The sequence below is a fragment of the Hakea prostrata genome, chromosome 9, assembly GCF_041222555.1.
Source record: "Hakea prostrata isolate BN-2017 chromosome 9, UWA_Hpros_2, whole genome shotgun sequence".
Lineage (NCBI taxonomy): Eukaryota > Viridiplantae > Streptophyta > Magnoliopsida > Proteales > Proteaceae > Hakea > Hakea prostrata.
Window position 1 is genome coordinate 54,928,936 of NC_142608.1, and position 14,919 is coordinate 54,943,854.

General features: G+C 36.7%; 1 pseudogene across 1 annotated transcript; it reads left to right on the forward strand.

Annotated features, from left to right (window-relative positions):
* Nucleotides 1-46: 46 nt before the first annotated feature.
* LOC149005599 (mitotic-spindle organizing protein 1B pseudogene) lies at nucleotides 47-5,609 on the forward strand (annotated as a pseudogene). The gene is made up of 3 exons (XR_016175678.1): nucleotides 47-149; nucleotides 264-595; nucleotides 4,234-5,609. The product of XR_016175678.1 is annotated as a mitotic-spindle organizing protein 1B pseudogene (transcript).
* The last annotated feature ends 9,310 nt before the right edge of the window (nucleotides 5,610-14,919 follow it).

Genomic DNA, 14,919 nt, shown 5'->3' on the forward strand with positions numbered 1-14,919 from the left:
TAACCTGCCACAGTGCTACCCCTGTTTTGAAAGAAGAGTGGAGAGTTAAAAAAACTGTTGTTGTTGCTCCTTTCAAGTGCTGTAGTTATCTCTTCTTACAAGGACTCGCAGGAGCTCTCGAGTTTTCAGACTGGCAAACGAAGCCTAAAGTAACAATTCTCTCCACTCCCCACCCCCACCCCCACCCACTCTTCCTTTATACCGATACGAAAAGAAAATAATTACCTGATCCGATTTGTGTTTTTTTTTTTGGCGGTACGAAGGCGCGGTTAATGCAAAAGATTTCATCGATAATCCGCGACGAATACCATCCCTTGATTAAGTGGAAGCAATTGACGCTTCCCAGAGGAAGAAGAGATTTTTCTTGCCATGGATCCAGAAGCTGCACGGAATTCCCGAGATTCACTAGAATTGGCATTTCGTATGTCAAACATTCTCGAGACAGGTCTTGATCGTTCCACTCTCTCCCTCCTCATCACTCTCTGTGATATGGGTTTGAATCCTGAAGCCCTTGCTGCTCTGGTTAAGGAGCTTAGGAAGGAACCGTTTTCGTCTCCCTCCATAACCAAAAATTCATCACCAGCTCCTTGAATAGGTTCGTGCTACCATGTATGATTCTCTAGTAAATTTGCCTGTGGGTGTCACATCTTTGTTTTCTTTACCTATGTTTGATAAAGATTTGCTTTTAGGTTAACAGCAGTAACTACTAACTAATACCTAAAGCATGTCTTCAATGTGCAGTTCTGGGGAAAAATCATAGTTCTTGCTGCATATGGGTCATTCAAAATGATCTTAAATGCTTACTGTATTGAATAGTTTGGTGCCATTTGTATGTATTTTGTGTTAAAATGGGGCTAAAACAGAGTATTGTTAGTGCGTTATGGTGCTTTTGTGAGGAGCAGAATGGCTTTATCATGGGATGTTTGAGGTTGAATTTTAATTCAGATTATTGATGCGTAATTATTCAGTCTTTAAGCAATTCCTGGGAAATTATTTATCATTTTTATAACTTCTTTCCAAACCATTTACAGTTTTCTTTTCTAGGCCCCGTAGAATGTTATGTAGTTAGTGGAATATGAGGTAAATGTGCTTTAATGTAATGAGATATCAGTGTTATGGATGCTCGCTTGTGATCCAACTCATAGCAAAGAATTAATGGTGGCAAAAGGCTACTTTGAGGACTTTACAATAGCAGACAAATTCAGGATGCCAGGAGTAATCGGAAACATCAAGCTGGTCTTCATAAATTCTACTTCACAATTGCGACAAGGTTTTAATGCTATGTTCATCCCAGACTTTGAGGTGGTTTATGCTCATCAGAAATATAGATTATTGTTATTAGAAGGTTGGTCATGAGATTTTTTTTTTTTGTGAATAAACTTTGCGTCTCAAGGTCCAAACTATTCATTAGGAGCAGGCAGCATTTTTCCCCTTGCTAATTTTCCACCCACTACAAAACTTGTGATTTGGATAGAGACTAATTAGGCAGGGATAATGACTTCTGTGCTGATCAAGGTTCAATAGGTCAGAAATAAAAGTTTGGCACAGTGGTGAAAGCCCCTTCTTGGGGATCCTAATTGCATTATGTAAATGCCATCTCTATAACATGACACAGAAGCAGTATGCATTACTGCATTTGGTTGCTTTTTAGTTGACTGATTATGGCAGAAGTCTCAAGAGTCTCTATTATCCTTTGGCTGCCACCGTTTGAAGATTAGTTCCTTTTATGAATGCATGGAGCAGCTAAGCAGAAACTTACTGCTGGTTTTTTTCAAGGAAAGTGAATTGGTCAGAGAATGCAGTTACAAAATTCGGTGTTTACATGATTGGGAGTGATCACTGAAGGAGTTCACAGAAGAAAAAAAAAATTATAAATACTTTTTGGGAAATAGTGATCAACTTGGGTACTCATTACATTTATAAGACAAGGTATTGTGCTTCTTTTATACCTGTTCTTAGTTATCAACCATCCATTTAGTTTATCCTTATTCAGGTAAGATTTGTGTTCCCCAACCAGTGAACTCTTGCAGTCTGGCATTCTTTAGATGACCAAGGATCCTCTGTTTACCATGCTTTGGTTCCTGGAGCCTATAAAATTGTCCATGACAAGGGTCCACTAGAGTTTCAACAGGCAAGAGAAGAACAGAAGATCAATCCAATTGAGAAGGAATGGGAAGGAGGTAGAGGGAAAGAAGAGAAGAGAAGAGAGAAAAAGGGGGGGGGGGGGGGGGGGGGGGTAAAAAAAACATGCCCCCAACCCAAGAAAGGTTAGGGAACCTTTAAGTCGGAAAGCAAGTGAGAGAGAAGTTGCTTTGGGGAAGAAGAGATGGATTCTCTGGTTGTTGGGTTTTAAAGAAAAGGAGAAACATAGAAGAGAATTGACCATTCATTTCCAGGAGCATGGTGTCACGGGCGAAGCTTACAAGGCGGTTAGGCAATTGAGGCGTGGTCGACGGGCCCTCCAAGGCGCTTGAGGCGTTTTAAGAGAAGGCACCCACCAAAACTAAATCATAAAAAAAAAAAAAAGGTTAGACTCCCAAGTCATCCAACAACACGAACCACACGGTCCTAAATAAAAAGTCGCAAGAAAGCAAGTGAGAGATAAGTTGCTTGTCACTAGCCACCGCGGGGGGGGGGGGGGGGGGGGGGGGTGGGGAAGAAAAGAGATGGGGGGGGGGGGGGGGGGGGGGGGGGGGGGGGGGGGGGAGGGTGGGGTTGGGGTAGATTCTCTTCAAGGTTGTTGGGTTTTAAATTGATTTTAACATTTGTCACAGAGAAACATATGCACAAGGTCAAAAAGAGCAGTGGACCATTCATTTACCAAGGAGAAGAGCTTCAGCTTAAACTGCAATTGGAGTTTGTCTCTGAGCTCCAAAGCTTCTGCTTCTGACTTAAGGTTTCATTGATTAGGTTTGGTTCACATAGATTCATTGAGCACATGCTCAAAATCAACGGTCAATATTAATCAAAAACACATGGCATGATCCCATCACTATGCAGCACAAGCAGTGGTAGCTAAGATGTAGTATTCTAGTAACATTGGCTTGATTTTGCCTAATGCATTTCATTAGCTTCATAGCCTTTGGTGTATTAGTTAAGTACCCAACATGTTATCCACATAAAAATGCAACCCTTCTTAGTACAAAAAATCACCATGCCAGAGCTGATAAGATTTGTATCATATGTTTGACCATATGCATGTTGACGGATCCATACAAGTATGAATACTTGTTGAGAAGATCTCCATGCTGGTTCTCTTCAGCTGTTCAAGATCGAATCCAAACAGACAAACCATCGGGGCTGGTTCCAGTCTGATCTTTGATCCCTTTGAATCCATTGAGGGAAGATGTGTATGAAGGCAAAGCTTCTTCTGTGATTAGATCATCTGCTAATATCACCAAGTACTTGTCAGGCAATCCTGCTGTTCTCTAACGCAAACCAGAGAAGAATGTCTGAAAGCAAAAGAAAATGGAGGATTAGAGGAACTTATCTTTACTTTTTGGAGTGGGATATATGGGTATGGTCTCTTTCTGGGGAGTTTTCTGTTCAATGCAATTACCAGGTTTAAGGATTATCAGTTTCAGGTGTTAGGAGTTTGGTTAAATAAGCTTTTCTGCTACTGCTGCTGTATACAAAAGAAAGATAAATAGATCTGGTTTCTTTAGCAGTTTTTAGCAGTGAGATATGATATTTTGGTATTTAGCAATGAGATACAATATTTTGGTATTGAACAACTGGTGATTCCCTTTCAAGCCTTTTTATTCTTGGTGGATTATTTTCTTTTTGAGCAAATTGATTTTGATTTTAATACCTAATGGAGAAGATGGTCTGGATAACCACTAACCAGGGAAAGCAAGATCAGGCATCCTAGGGTTGCAGGTTTGGGGAATATCTCTCGATTTGGTTTTATTCAAAATGGGCCCTTCCTTTTTGAGTTTGCTTTCGATCGGTGGGCTTCAAAATGTAAACTATATTAAATTGATGGGTCTCATCATTGGGTTTAAATCACTTAAAACTGTTATTTAAATCTCAATCATTTATTTGGCATAATCCATGTGTCATATTGTGGCAGTGCTATGCACAGTAGAAGGTTTTAATCCTCAATGCTTAGCCCATTTAGAAGCCTAACCCCAAAGCGTGTCTTATCTTTGTTTTCTTTGCCTATGTTTGATAAGGATCTGCTTTTAGATTAATATCAGTGACTAATACCTAAAACATGTCTTCAATGTGCAGTTCTGGGGGAATATCATAGTTCTTGCTGTGTATCTGTCAGTTAGAAATGTTCTGGTTGCCATTTGTTTGCATTTTGTGTTAAAATGTGGCTGAAACACTGTAGGCAGTGTGTTATGGTGCTTTTGTGAGGAGCAGGATGGCTTTATCATGGGATATTTGAGGTTGAATTTTAATTCAAATTATTGATGTGCAACTATTATGTCTTTGGGCATTACCTTGGAACTCATTTGTCATTTTAAAACTTCTTTCTGAACCAGTTACAGTTTTCTTTTCTAAGCCCTTAAGAATGTTATGTTGTTACTGGAATATAAGGTCAATGTGCTTTAGTGTAATGAGATATCAATGTTATGGATGCTGACTTGTGATCCTAACTCATAGCAAAGAATTAATGGTGGCAAAAGGCTACTCTGGTGACTTTACCATAGGAGACAAATTAAGGATGTGAGGAGTTATCTGATTATCAAGCTGATCTCCATAAATTTTACTTCACAATTGCCCAAGGGTTTATTGTTATGGTTGTCCAAGATATTTATGTGATTCATGCTCATCTGAAACCTAGATTACTGTTATTAGAAGGTTGATCATGAGAACTTTGTTACGAGTAGACTTTGGGTTCAAGATTCGAACCTTTCATTGGGAACAGGCAGCATCTTTCTCCCCTTGGTAATTTTTGAATCAGTAAAAAAATTGTGATTTGGACAGACTAATTAAGGTTGGATAATGATTTCTGTGCTGATCAAGGTTCAATCGGTCAGAAATCAAAATCCAGCACAGTGGTGAGAGGCCCCTTCTTGTGAATCCTAATTGCATTATGTAAATGTCTTCTCTATAAGATGACACAGAAGCAGTGTGCATACTGCATTTGCTTTTGGTCGACTCTTGATGGTAGAAGTCTCAAGAGTCTTAATTATCCTTTGGCTGCCACTGTTTGGAGATTAGTTCCTTTTGTGAATACATGGAGCAGCCAAAAAGAAGCTTACTGCTGGTTTTTCAAGGAAAGTGAATTGATCACAGAATACATTTACTAAATTTGGTTTTTACATGATTGGGAGTGATCACTGAAGGAGTTCACTGCAAAAATTGCCGTAGTTATGTTTTGCAGAAATCATGATCGCCCTGGGATCTCATTACATTCATATGACAATGAATTGTGCTTCTGCTATACCTGGTCTTAGTAATTAACCAGCCACTTAGGACATTCTCAGATGATCAAGTATCCTCTGTCTACCGTCCTTTGGTTTCCTAAAGCCTAAAAAATTGTCTACAACATAATTTTTCTAGTCCTCTTTCCCTGGTTGGCTGCAGTTGAGTCGAATGCTGTTAAGTACAAAGAATCAAAGGTGTATCAAAATGGTTAGTTATGCACCTCCTAATGTAATCTATTCCTGCTTTCTGAATGTACTTGTTTTTTGAACTGCAACTTTTGTAGGTAAGAAATTCTTATCAAGGTGTGACTCATGATTTTTGGAGCCTTTTTCTGATCTTTGCTATTAGGAGGTAGGCATTGCCTGAGAATTTTGCAATTTGTTTAAGTGCCATATCTGTTGTCTATATTTAGTGTAAACTATCTTGTGCAACTGTCACTGTATTAACAAATCTGATTCATTAAACGAAATGTTCTTACCAATATTTCCAGAAAGAAAAACATAATTGTCTCTTTGGAAAATATGATTGATGGTATTGGTTACCACAAATTGAAGACAAGGAGGGAAAGACAAACCCATATGTTCCTTTGAAGCAGATCAACAAATACACAGAGCAACAACTGGTTTAGAATGGTGCAAGAGACTGGGTGAAGATTGTAAGAAATGAGAGTAGCAGGATGATGGTTTCTAGAGCTTACAAGCCTTTAATATGGTTTGAATACAAGTTTCACCCTGATGGCCTGTACCTGTGCTGGTCCTCCCTGAGATCAGACAGGGCCAGGCCTTGAGGGCAGGTCAGGACTGGAAATTTCTGGCCCTGAGTTAAGATCAGCTTTGTACTTTGCTAGGGTAGGGTTACCAAGCTTAGTCTGGCTCAACCTTACCCTAAAAGGCAGGTCATGTTGGGATATTCCAGGCCTTGGCCTAGCTATTTAGTTGAGGCATAAAGAACCCTGACCCAGCCTAACCTTTTTGGAACCCTATTTTAAATTTCCTGATCAACTTCTCAGGTGGTCCCTTTGAATAGCATATGTGTTCTTAAGTGACCTCATATGAAGCAATAATGTTAGAGGAACCCCAGCAGTTTGGTGAAGTGTAATTGCCAATGTGGACCAGGTTGGGAGAAATTGGAGAAGATGGAGGAAAATGACTTGTCAAATACTCGAGCTAAATGTGCTTTAAATATCTGGCACTGCTATGCTATGGGACAGATTGTGCTTTAACTCAGTTTTTTACTGTTTTCAAAATAAACAATGTGAAAGATAAGAAAATGCTTGAACAAGTGGGATGTTGGTTATTATTCTACAATGAAAAGATAGATCACTGGGAAAAAGCCAAAAGTAACTGAGTAAGTCATGCATTTCATTCCCCACCATATGCAAAATCTATTGCAAGGACCAGCAAAGTCTTCCTTGTTTGTTATTTCCTTTCTCCTCTCCTCTGTCGCCATCATCTCATTTCTTTCCTAATGAAAAGAGCTAGGGGTAGAGAGCTTGACCTGAAGGAACCAAGTCTTTCCAATGTAAATCATTTACAGGGGCAGCATAGTGTCTAGGGTTACTCTTCTCAAACCCTATGGCGACTAAGCACACTAACAACGGAAAATCCTCTGTGTGCACAAAGCATGACAAAGATAGTGAGATTAAAGTTTAATTTTAAATTTTAAGAATCTTTAATAGTCTTGTATTTACTTTGTTTTCTCAGCCAATCATTTGGTATATATATGTGCACTTCTGTGCACAACAAAGGATATTTTCCCACCTACAGCATACCCCCTCCCCTCTAAACCCTAAATCCTAACCCCATTCCACTTCTCCTATAGGATCGCCCCAAACCCCTAGGCCTCAATCTTATTGTAGTTTCTGAAATGAACCATGGTGTGGGAAATTCCCTGCATTTCAGCTTCTTCTTTGGAAAGTTTCTGCAATTCAGCTTTAACCTCTAAACCTAAACCCTAGTTCAAATTATTGAAGTTTTTCTTTTTTGTCTGAAAAATCACCGAAGATAGTATGAATGTAATTTTATTTATTCCTCATGAGGGCCAATATGTAAGGATGTCAATTTTCCAAACTATTACTCGAAAAAAAAAATTTGAAATCCAAATCATATATTGAAACCCAAACCGGTTGCTTAAAATCGTACTGTTTGAACCGTTTCAAATTAGTTTAGTATGATTTTTATTGCAGTACAATATGCTTATGATTTTAGGTACCGTATTCGTATATGCATCATACCGTTTATATCATTTTCGGACGGTTTCTGGCTACCGTGTTAGTAATGACTTGTAGATGGAGACATAAAAACGATAGGGTATGATGCTAATATCATATAGTATTATTGATGTTCTTACCAAAATATTTCATTGCAACCATGGATGTATGATAGAAACTAAATGCATGTGATGTTGCAACGTTGCTAAACCAATTTTGACCTTAGGGATGATGGAATGACTATTGAAATACTAGAGTAAGTCCGGATCTTCTACTCGTCAATGTAGAACTTGTGCCTCTCCTCACACATTCACCACACATGGTGAAGTTTAATGGGAGTTCGGCATTTGATTCATTTTGTTAGAGTTCAAAGATGGGTCTCATTCCTAATGTATGGAAAAAAGACGTGAGGAAAGCACAAATTTCTATCCCAACAAATAGATTGAATTTTCCGCATATAGCACGATTTGCCGTTATGTTTGACCACTGAGCCAGCTTAGTCTGGATTGGCATATATTCGTCTCATGTGACTGGGGAAAAAGAATCTATGCGGTGGGACCATTGGGTCTCCAAACTAAACAATGGCAAAATTCATTGCTTCTCAATCAATGCATCTACCTGCATTCACAATTGAGTAAAAACAATGCGCGATGGGTTATGTCAGTATTTATAATTACCTGTTACTTCATTTGGAAAGTAAGAAATGAGAGGGTTTTTAATCATAATCCACCTAATCCAATGGTGGTGTTACATAACATAAATCATTGGATTAAGGTGTTGAACCTACAAAGGAATGAAGATAGGGAGTCATTAAATAATGAGGAATACCAAAATAATAACTCTCATCTAGTTGATCTAGAAGATAAGTTGTGTATGCATACTTTACATGTGCAGGGGTCCCTTGCCAGTAGCTAGGAATAACAGGTTGGAGCATTGGGAAATGCAGAGACGGACATATACAGTCTGTCAATTTTGGAAGGCAGGAATCTAGAGGGATATTGAATACGATGCTTTTTGGCCTACAGTTAGGCATGCATATTGCGAAAGGGAAGAGGATAAGAATAGACGAGATCTGAACTAATCATCACCAAATCACAAAGCTATTATCGAGGCCGACAACAGAGGTGTTGTCCTCTAGAGGAACTAGCAAGGATAATGGAATTAGCTGAAACAACAAAATTTGTGAAATATGTTGATTTCCCTAACCCAGTGCTCCTTTTGAATTTTGAAAATTATGCATATTTTGCAGCTACACAACTGGATGGTTGTACTAATATTTCAGGTACAATATGTAGATGCTATTAGCACTAATTTACCTTTAATTAAAGTTTTTCTTTCACCAAAAAAAAAAAAAGAAGAAAAAAAAAAAGAAAAAGGTAGAGGATTCTATCTATATCCAAGTGAAAGGGAAAACACACTAGAGATCAATAACAAAGAGACATGGTGAAAGCTCCATTCGAAGACAACTTGGGGTGGTGTAATATAAACTATTAACTCTCACCTTATTGCAGTGTCACAGAAGTTCCAAGAGAAGATAACAAAGGACAAAGGAAAATAATAGAGTGAAATAGTTATATTACCTTTCAAAATTTAACAGAATTTTAAAATCCTGACAAGATTTTTAGTCAATGAATATGGAAAAAAAATCAAGACATTCCACTGGTCCCCATAAAGAAATGAAAAGTATGGAAGGAACATTGGATCTTGTTTTTCACATTCATGAACATTATGAGAGGCTATAAAAACAAATAATATTAAATTAGGAATAAACTTTACATTTACATCTATTAGGAGTATAATGCAAAAATAAATAAATAAATAAAGATCTATGAAAAATAACTTTCCTTCTAAATAAATTATATTGGAATCTGCTGTTTCTAAATAAATCAATAGCTGATCATAATTATGGTTGACTGGTATTCCACATTGTTAGAAGGATATTTTTGTCTCTTGAAAATTACAATATATTGATTGGGTTTTAACTAAAGCTTTGGTTTGTTTTGGGGTGATGTAATATTAACAGGTAAATCAAGGGGTGATGTTGATAATTTTCCAAAATTGTAGAAATTTTAAATTTTTATTATCACATTGGTAAAATCTATTTTAAATTAAATAATTACATAAATATACATTTCTTAGAAGTTCTATGGTGTCTGAGGAAAATGTTTAAGACAGACTCACTCAAAGGTTTTCAAGTGGATGAAAATGTCAACATAAACAAGTCAACTACAAAATAATTTCTATCCCCATTTAAAAAATAATAGAGGACTATAAAGAGTCAATTTCTTACCGGAAGAAAATTGAGTCAAGAAATATATTGTGCTGTTCAAAGACCAAAATAAAAAAATGGTGGACCACATTTTCACATTAATGCAATTTTAGCTACACCATAAAATTCAAATTTTTTTTTTAAGACAGCAATAGTTTTACTATTTTTGGGAAAGAAAAATTAATATTTTTTTTAAGATTACGCGTATAGATCTTCTCTTATGGACACAAGTTTTAATCTCAAATCTAGATGCTAATCTTTTCATAATGAATCATCCGTCAAACAATTAATTCAACTTTTTTTCTCGGTGAAACATTAATTCAACTTTACTATTGAGTAATTTGACGAAGCTTCAAAGCGCATTTGACTAATATAAATCCGTAGTTTTTTTTTTGCTGTCATCGTGTGCAAGATACTTGTATGATTCTTGGAGGGCGTGGATCCTTTAAGATCCAATGGCTATAATTATAAGGACAAGGAAATCACAATCAATAATTCCTAATAAATCTATGTGTCATCTTTTGCAAACTGAGCAGCTATTTCTCATATAGCTTAGAATAGCAAATCATAAATCAGAAGGTTTGAAAATTTTCCGGATTCAATATTTGATTAAACATGTAAATTGAGAAGAAATTTTCCAACTGAGTTATTTTTGAGATATTATTAACTTAAAACATAAACTAAACTATTTTTGGACATCTACATTGAACAAACACTCCTTACAAAACTTACTAAGGTCACACAAAAAAAAAATGAATTATTGTTATTAAAACCAGACTTTCTAGCTGCTCTTGATACCAAAGTTCAAGATTCAATTAACCTGAACCCCCATTAACATCCTCTGATGATTCAGCTTCTCTGTTAAGATCACATAGAAAAACCTTCCCATTCTCTCCTTTCTTCAACCCTTCTTGAGAAACAAGGAGTGGAGCTAATTCAAGAACCTGTCTTGGCCTCTTCAAACCTCTGTTCAATCTATTCTCTTCTTTTGTTCCTTCATCACCAACTCCAGTAGTACTTGCAGTGACCATGGTTATGGGATGATCATCTCCAGTAGAAGTGGAAGTGGATCTCTTTGATGGTAAATTGAAGTCTTCTGGCTCAAATGAAGGCTGCCACATATTGAAGTTGTTCTTTAATGGCTTCTCTGATCCATTGTTCTTCTCATTAAGCAATTGCAAGCTATGTGCTCTGTCAACTAAAGCGAAAAAAGCACGAATCTCCGGCGACTTTGAACCTGTTTCAGAAACTCTCCTGTCCTTGTTCTCCATACCATCCTTGTTATCCATCTTGTAAAGAAACAAGTTCTTAATTCACCTGAAGCAACCTATCTAAACCCATCAAACCTAAGAAAGAAAAAATAGATAAGAAAAAGACAAAGAGATGATCTGATCATCAAGATGATGAGAAGTGGAGATACTTCACCTTAGAGCCATGGCTTGATCTTCAAGTGCTCTGTATTCATGGCTTAGTGATTCTGGCAACGGGGTTGTTATGGGATTGACTTATAACCTCTAAAACACCACAGAAGCATCTTAAGAAGCATCTTAGAGCTCTCACTCTCACTTTTCTCTGGTGAAATGGAAACAACTTCTGGTTTCAGAAGGTCTTCATATAATCTCTCTTGACGTTCATGGAAACTTTAAGACGCGTAAAGATCTGATCATAACAATTTCTAAGAGACGCGTAAAGATCTGATCATTACCATTTCTGAGAGAGAGAGACGTCTTGCTCTTGCTCTACGGAAAGCCATTAAATTTTCCACGGGCTTCCAAGAGGTCTGTGATACTTCCAAGAGGTTGCTGGGTATGCTGACCATTAGAAGACTGAAATGCCCCTCTAGCTTTCTAAAATGCCTCCAACGTCATAGCCTCATAGTCAATGAGAAAAGATGCCAAAGAAAAAAGCTCATTTTCTGACGAATCTTGTTTTATCCAAAGCCACAACGATAAACATGATAACATTTTTATCATTCACTGCCAACGTGCATTAAATGTTAATTTAGATTATTTTAAAGGCAGAAATCCACGTAATGGTCATTGTACACCAGTTGAAGCTTTAGGTAAATGTATGGTCATTTATTAATTTTAAAATAGATGCACAAAACCTACGATCTGATTTCATTGTAAAGATTAAGACATAATTCAAGGAATTAGATAATTTATCAAATCACTTAGAAGCAAGATAAACCAAAGATCTTGTGCCAATAAATTGAAGATAATCACAATGCAAATAACAACAAGCATGAGAATAAAAAAGAAAAGAAAACGACACACAAAATTTTTACGTGGTTTACTAACCCAAAAAGTTCAAGATTAGCTACATCCACGGGGAGGGATTCAAATATTTTAATTTCTAAAATAGTACAACATTTGATAATAATACAATGTAATCTCAAACCGATGACACCATCACTCAAGCCTCCAAGAATACACTCTTCCACATCCAAGCTCTTGAAGAGACCCTTCAATCCAAGCTTGAGTTTCAATGGAGTAACAATGGTGAAGAAAGCACATAAAAGAAAACCCTTTCTTGCAAACCACAAGAACAAAAAGATCAAAAAACACAATCCCATTTTTGTTCAAAACCCTTCTTGGAACTCCTTAGATTATTTCTTTTTTACTACCTTTTTACCTCTTCTAAGACTCTCTTTGTGAAATGTGATGCCTCATATATTTTTATATTATTATTTTATTATTGTGTGTGAATGTGTCAGTCTTTAAGATTATTAAAGGATCCTGATGGTTGGTTTGATGGTTTAATCAAATGATTCGAGCATAGTTAAAGAATAGCTTAAATGAGGCTAGATTCCAATTGATATTTTGGTCGAGGTCAGACATTGCTTGTAGGTCCCACAACGTTATAATAAAACTGAACTGAAAATGAGAAAATGATCAGCTAAATTTTTGGACCCGGATGTATTATTATTCACACCTCAAGATAGACCCTGCGTAAGATGATAAAGCGGGCCCGCAAGCCCATAACGAAGCTCATCTATTAAGTTAAATATATGTATATGTATATAATATACATCGTATATATTATGATACATAATAATAATAGGAGAGAGGAGGGAGTGACACCTCCCTCTCTCATCTAACGTGTAAGCTGTTAGGAAATGAAAAATGGAGAATGAGGTGTCAAGTAATAAGGGAAGAAAGAAAGAGCAATAGGAGGAGGTGGCTTGGTAAGTGATAACGTGGTTAATGGCACATGTGTATGTGTATTTGATTTTTATATAATTACTTGATGAGGTAAACAAAAAAGAAGAGGTATTAGTTATGTTGGTAATATGAGAGAAGAAAAGAGAAAGTTTTGAGGAGTTTATGCATGCTGTAGAAAAAAGACAGAAGAGAGAGAAGACACGTGAGAAAAGAAGTGGAGGACGTGAGGAGAGGAGAGAAGAGAAACTGAAGAAGAAGAAAGATTAAGAAAGAGAAGAGAGAGGAATTGAAAGAGACAAGGAGAGAGAAGAAGAACAGAAACAGAAGAGTTAAGGAAACAGAAGATACTGAAAGAGACAAGGAGAGAAACCAATTAAGAGGGAAGAGAAAGAGGAGTTAACGTGAGGAGAGAAGAGGAATAGAAGAGAGGAGAGAGAACGAGTGGAGAGGAGAGGAGAGAGGAGTTGAATGGAGAGAGAACAGAAAAAGGGAAGCCAATAAAGGAGGAGAAAGAGGAAAACCGTCGGGAGGAGAGAGAAAGAAAAGAGGAGAGAGAAAATAAATAAAAAGGGAAAATCTCCTGTTGGTTCTCTCATATTCGAAATAGTCGTTAATTGTTTGAGATACAAGAAGGAGAGCGGATTTTAACCGAACTAGTATCAAACACGCACATGAAACAAAAACAGGTAAGTGATATTGTCAATCTATGTATGATAAGTGGGTGATTCCCTTTAGTAGATATGTAGCATTTACATAATAACATGAAATCTATTTTGTTTATTGGTTGATGCAATTTATGAAAAGTGCATGATATATGTCTTTGTGTATTGAACAAAAATGCATGGGATTGGATGATAGATTAATGACTTGATTGAACTGTTTGAATTGGAATGTTGATAGTATTCTTGAACTGTTAATCTTGAATTTAAAATGATGTTAATGTATGTTGAATGTAAATTATCATGCTCTCATGTTTAAATGATTGGATTGTATGACTGGGTGTCTAGTTTTCCTCAGATGAGACCAAATGATGATTGAAATACAAAATGTATATTGAAATGGACAGAGCATGGTAATGTAATACTGGAATTGAAGATAAAAAGAGTAAAAGAAAAAGGAAATGAAATGTAATGGCTTCTGTAAGTCCTGGTACTTAATGTATCCAAATGGGAGGGCATGAAGCAAGACTGAAAAGTGAAAAGATTGAGTCTGTGTTGATGGCAATCCACGAGGTGTACACGGCCTTGTGCCCAGAAGACATTTTGGTGGTGAAGAGACAGAAGCCACTTCGGTGGTGAAGAGAAATGTATATCCTCTGGATTTGCCTAGGCTCAAGACTATAATGTCAGATAACAGAAATGAAAATAAATGAAAGGAAAATTGAAATGCATAATGTTATATGATTTTGATGTGATAATTGATGCATGATGAATTGCCTGACTTACTTACATGGTTGTCTATATTGCTTACTGGGCCGCAAAGCTCACTATTGTAAATGTTAACAGGTCCTCAGATACGTGATAAGGGCAAGGGTGTTGCCACCTGACAGTACCTTTAAAGTTGAAGATAGAATCTCTTTTTCTTTTGTTGCAATTGATGTTGGTTTAACTAAACTGTGGATGTATATATTTCTTTGAGACTGTATGTATTTTACTAGACACTGTGGAAAGGTAAAATGTAAACATGATAGGACTTTAGATTGTGTACATATGTTTATGAGTCAAACTGTCAAATAGGTTGTTTGTTTGTTCTTGAGAATGTTTAGTTTAGCATTTTGTTTTAGTAGTTATGAATAGATTGATAAAGGAAGGAACTATCACGTGCCCTAATTAAATGTCCATAATGTGGACCCCACCAAGCCTGTGAAAACTGGGGTCGTGACATGAAATCTCCCAAGA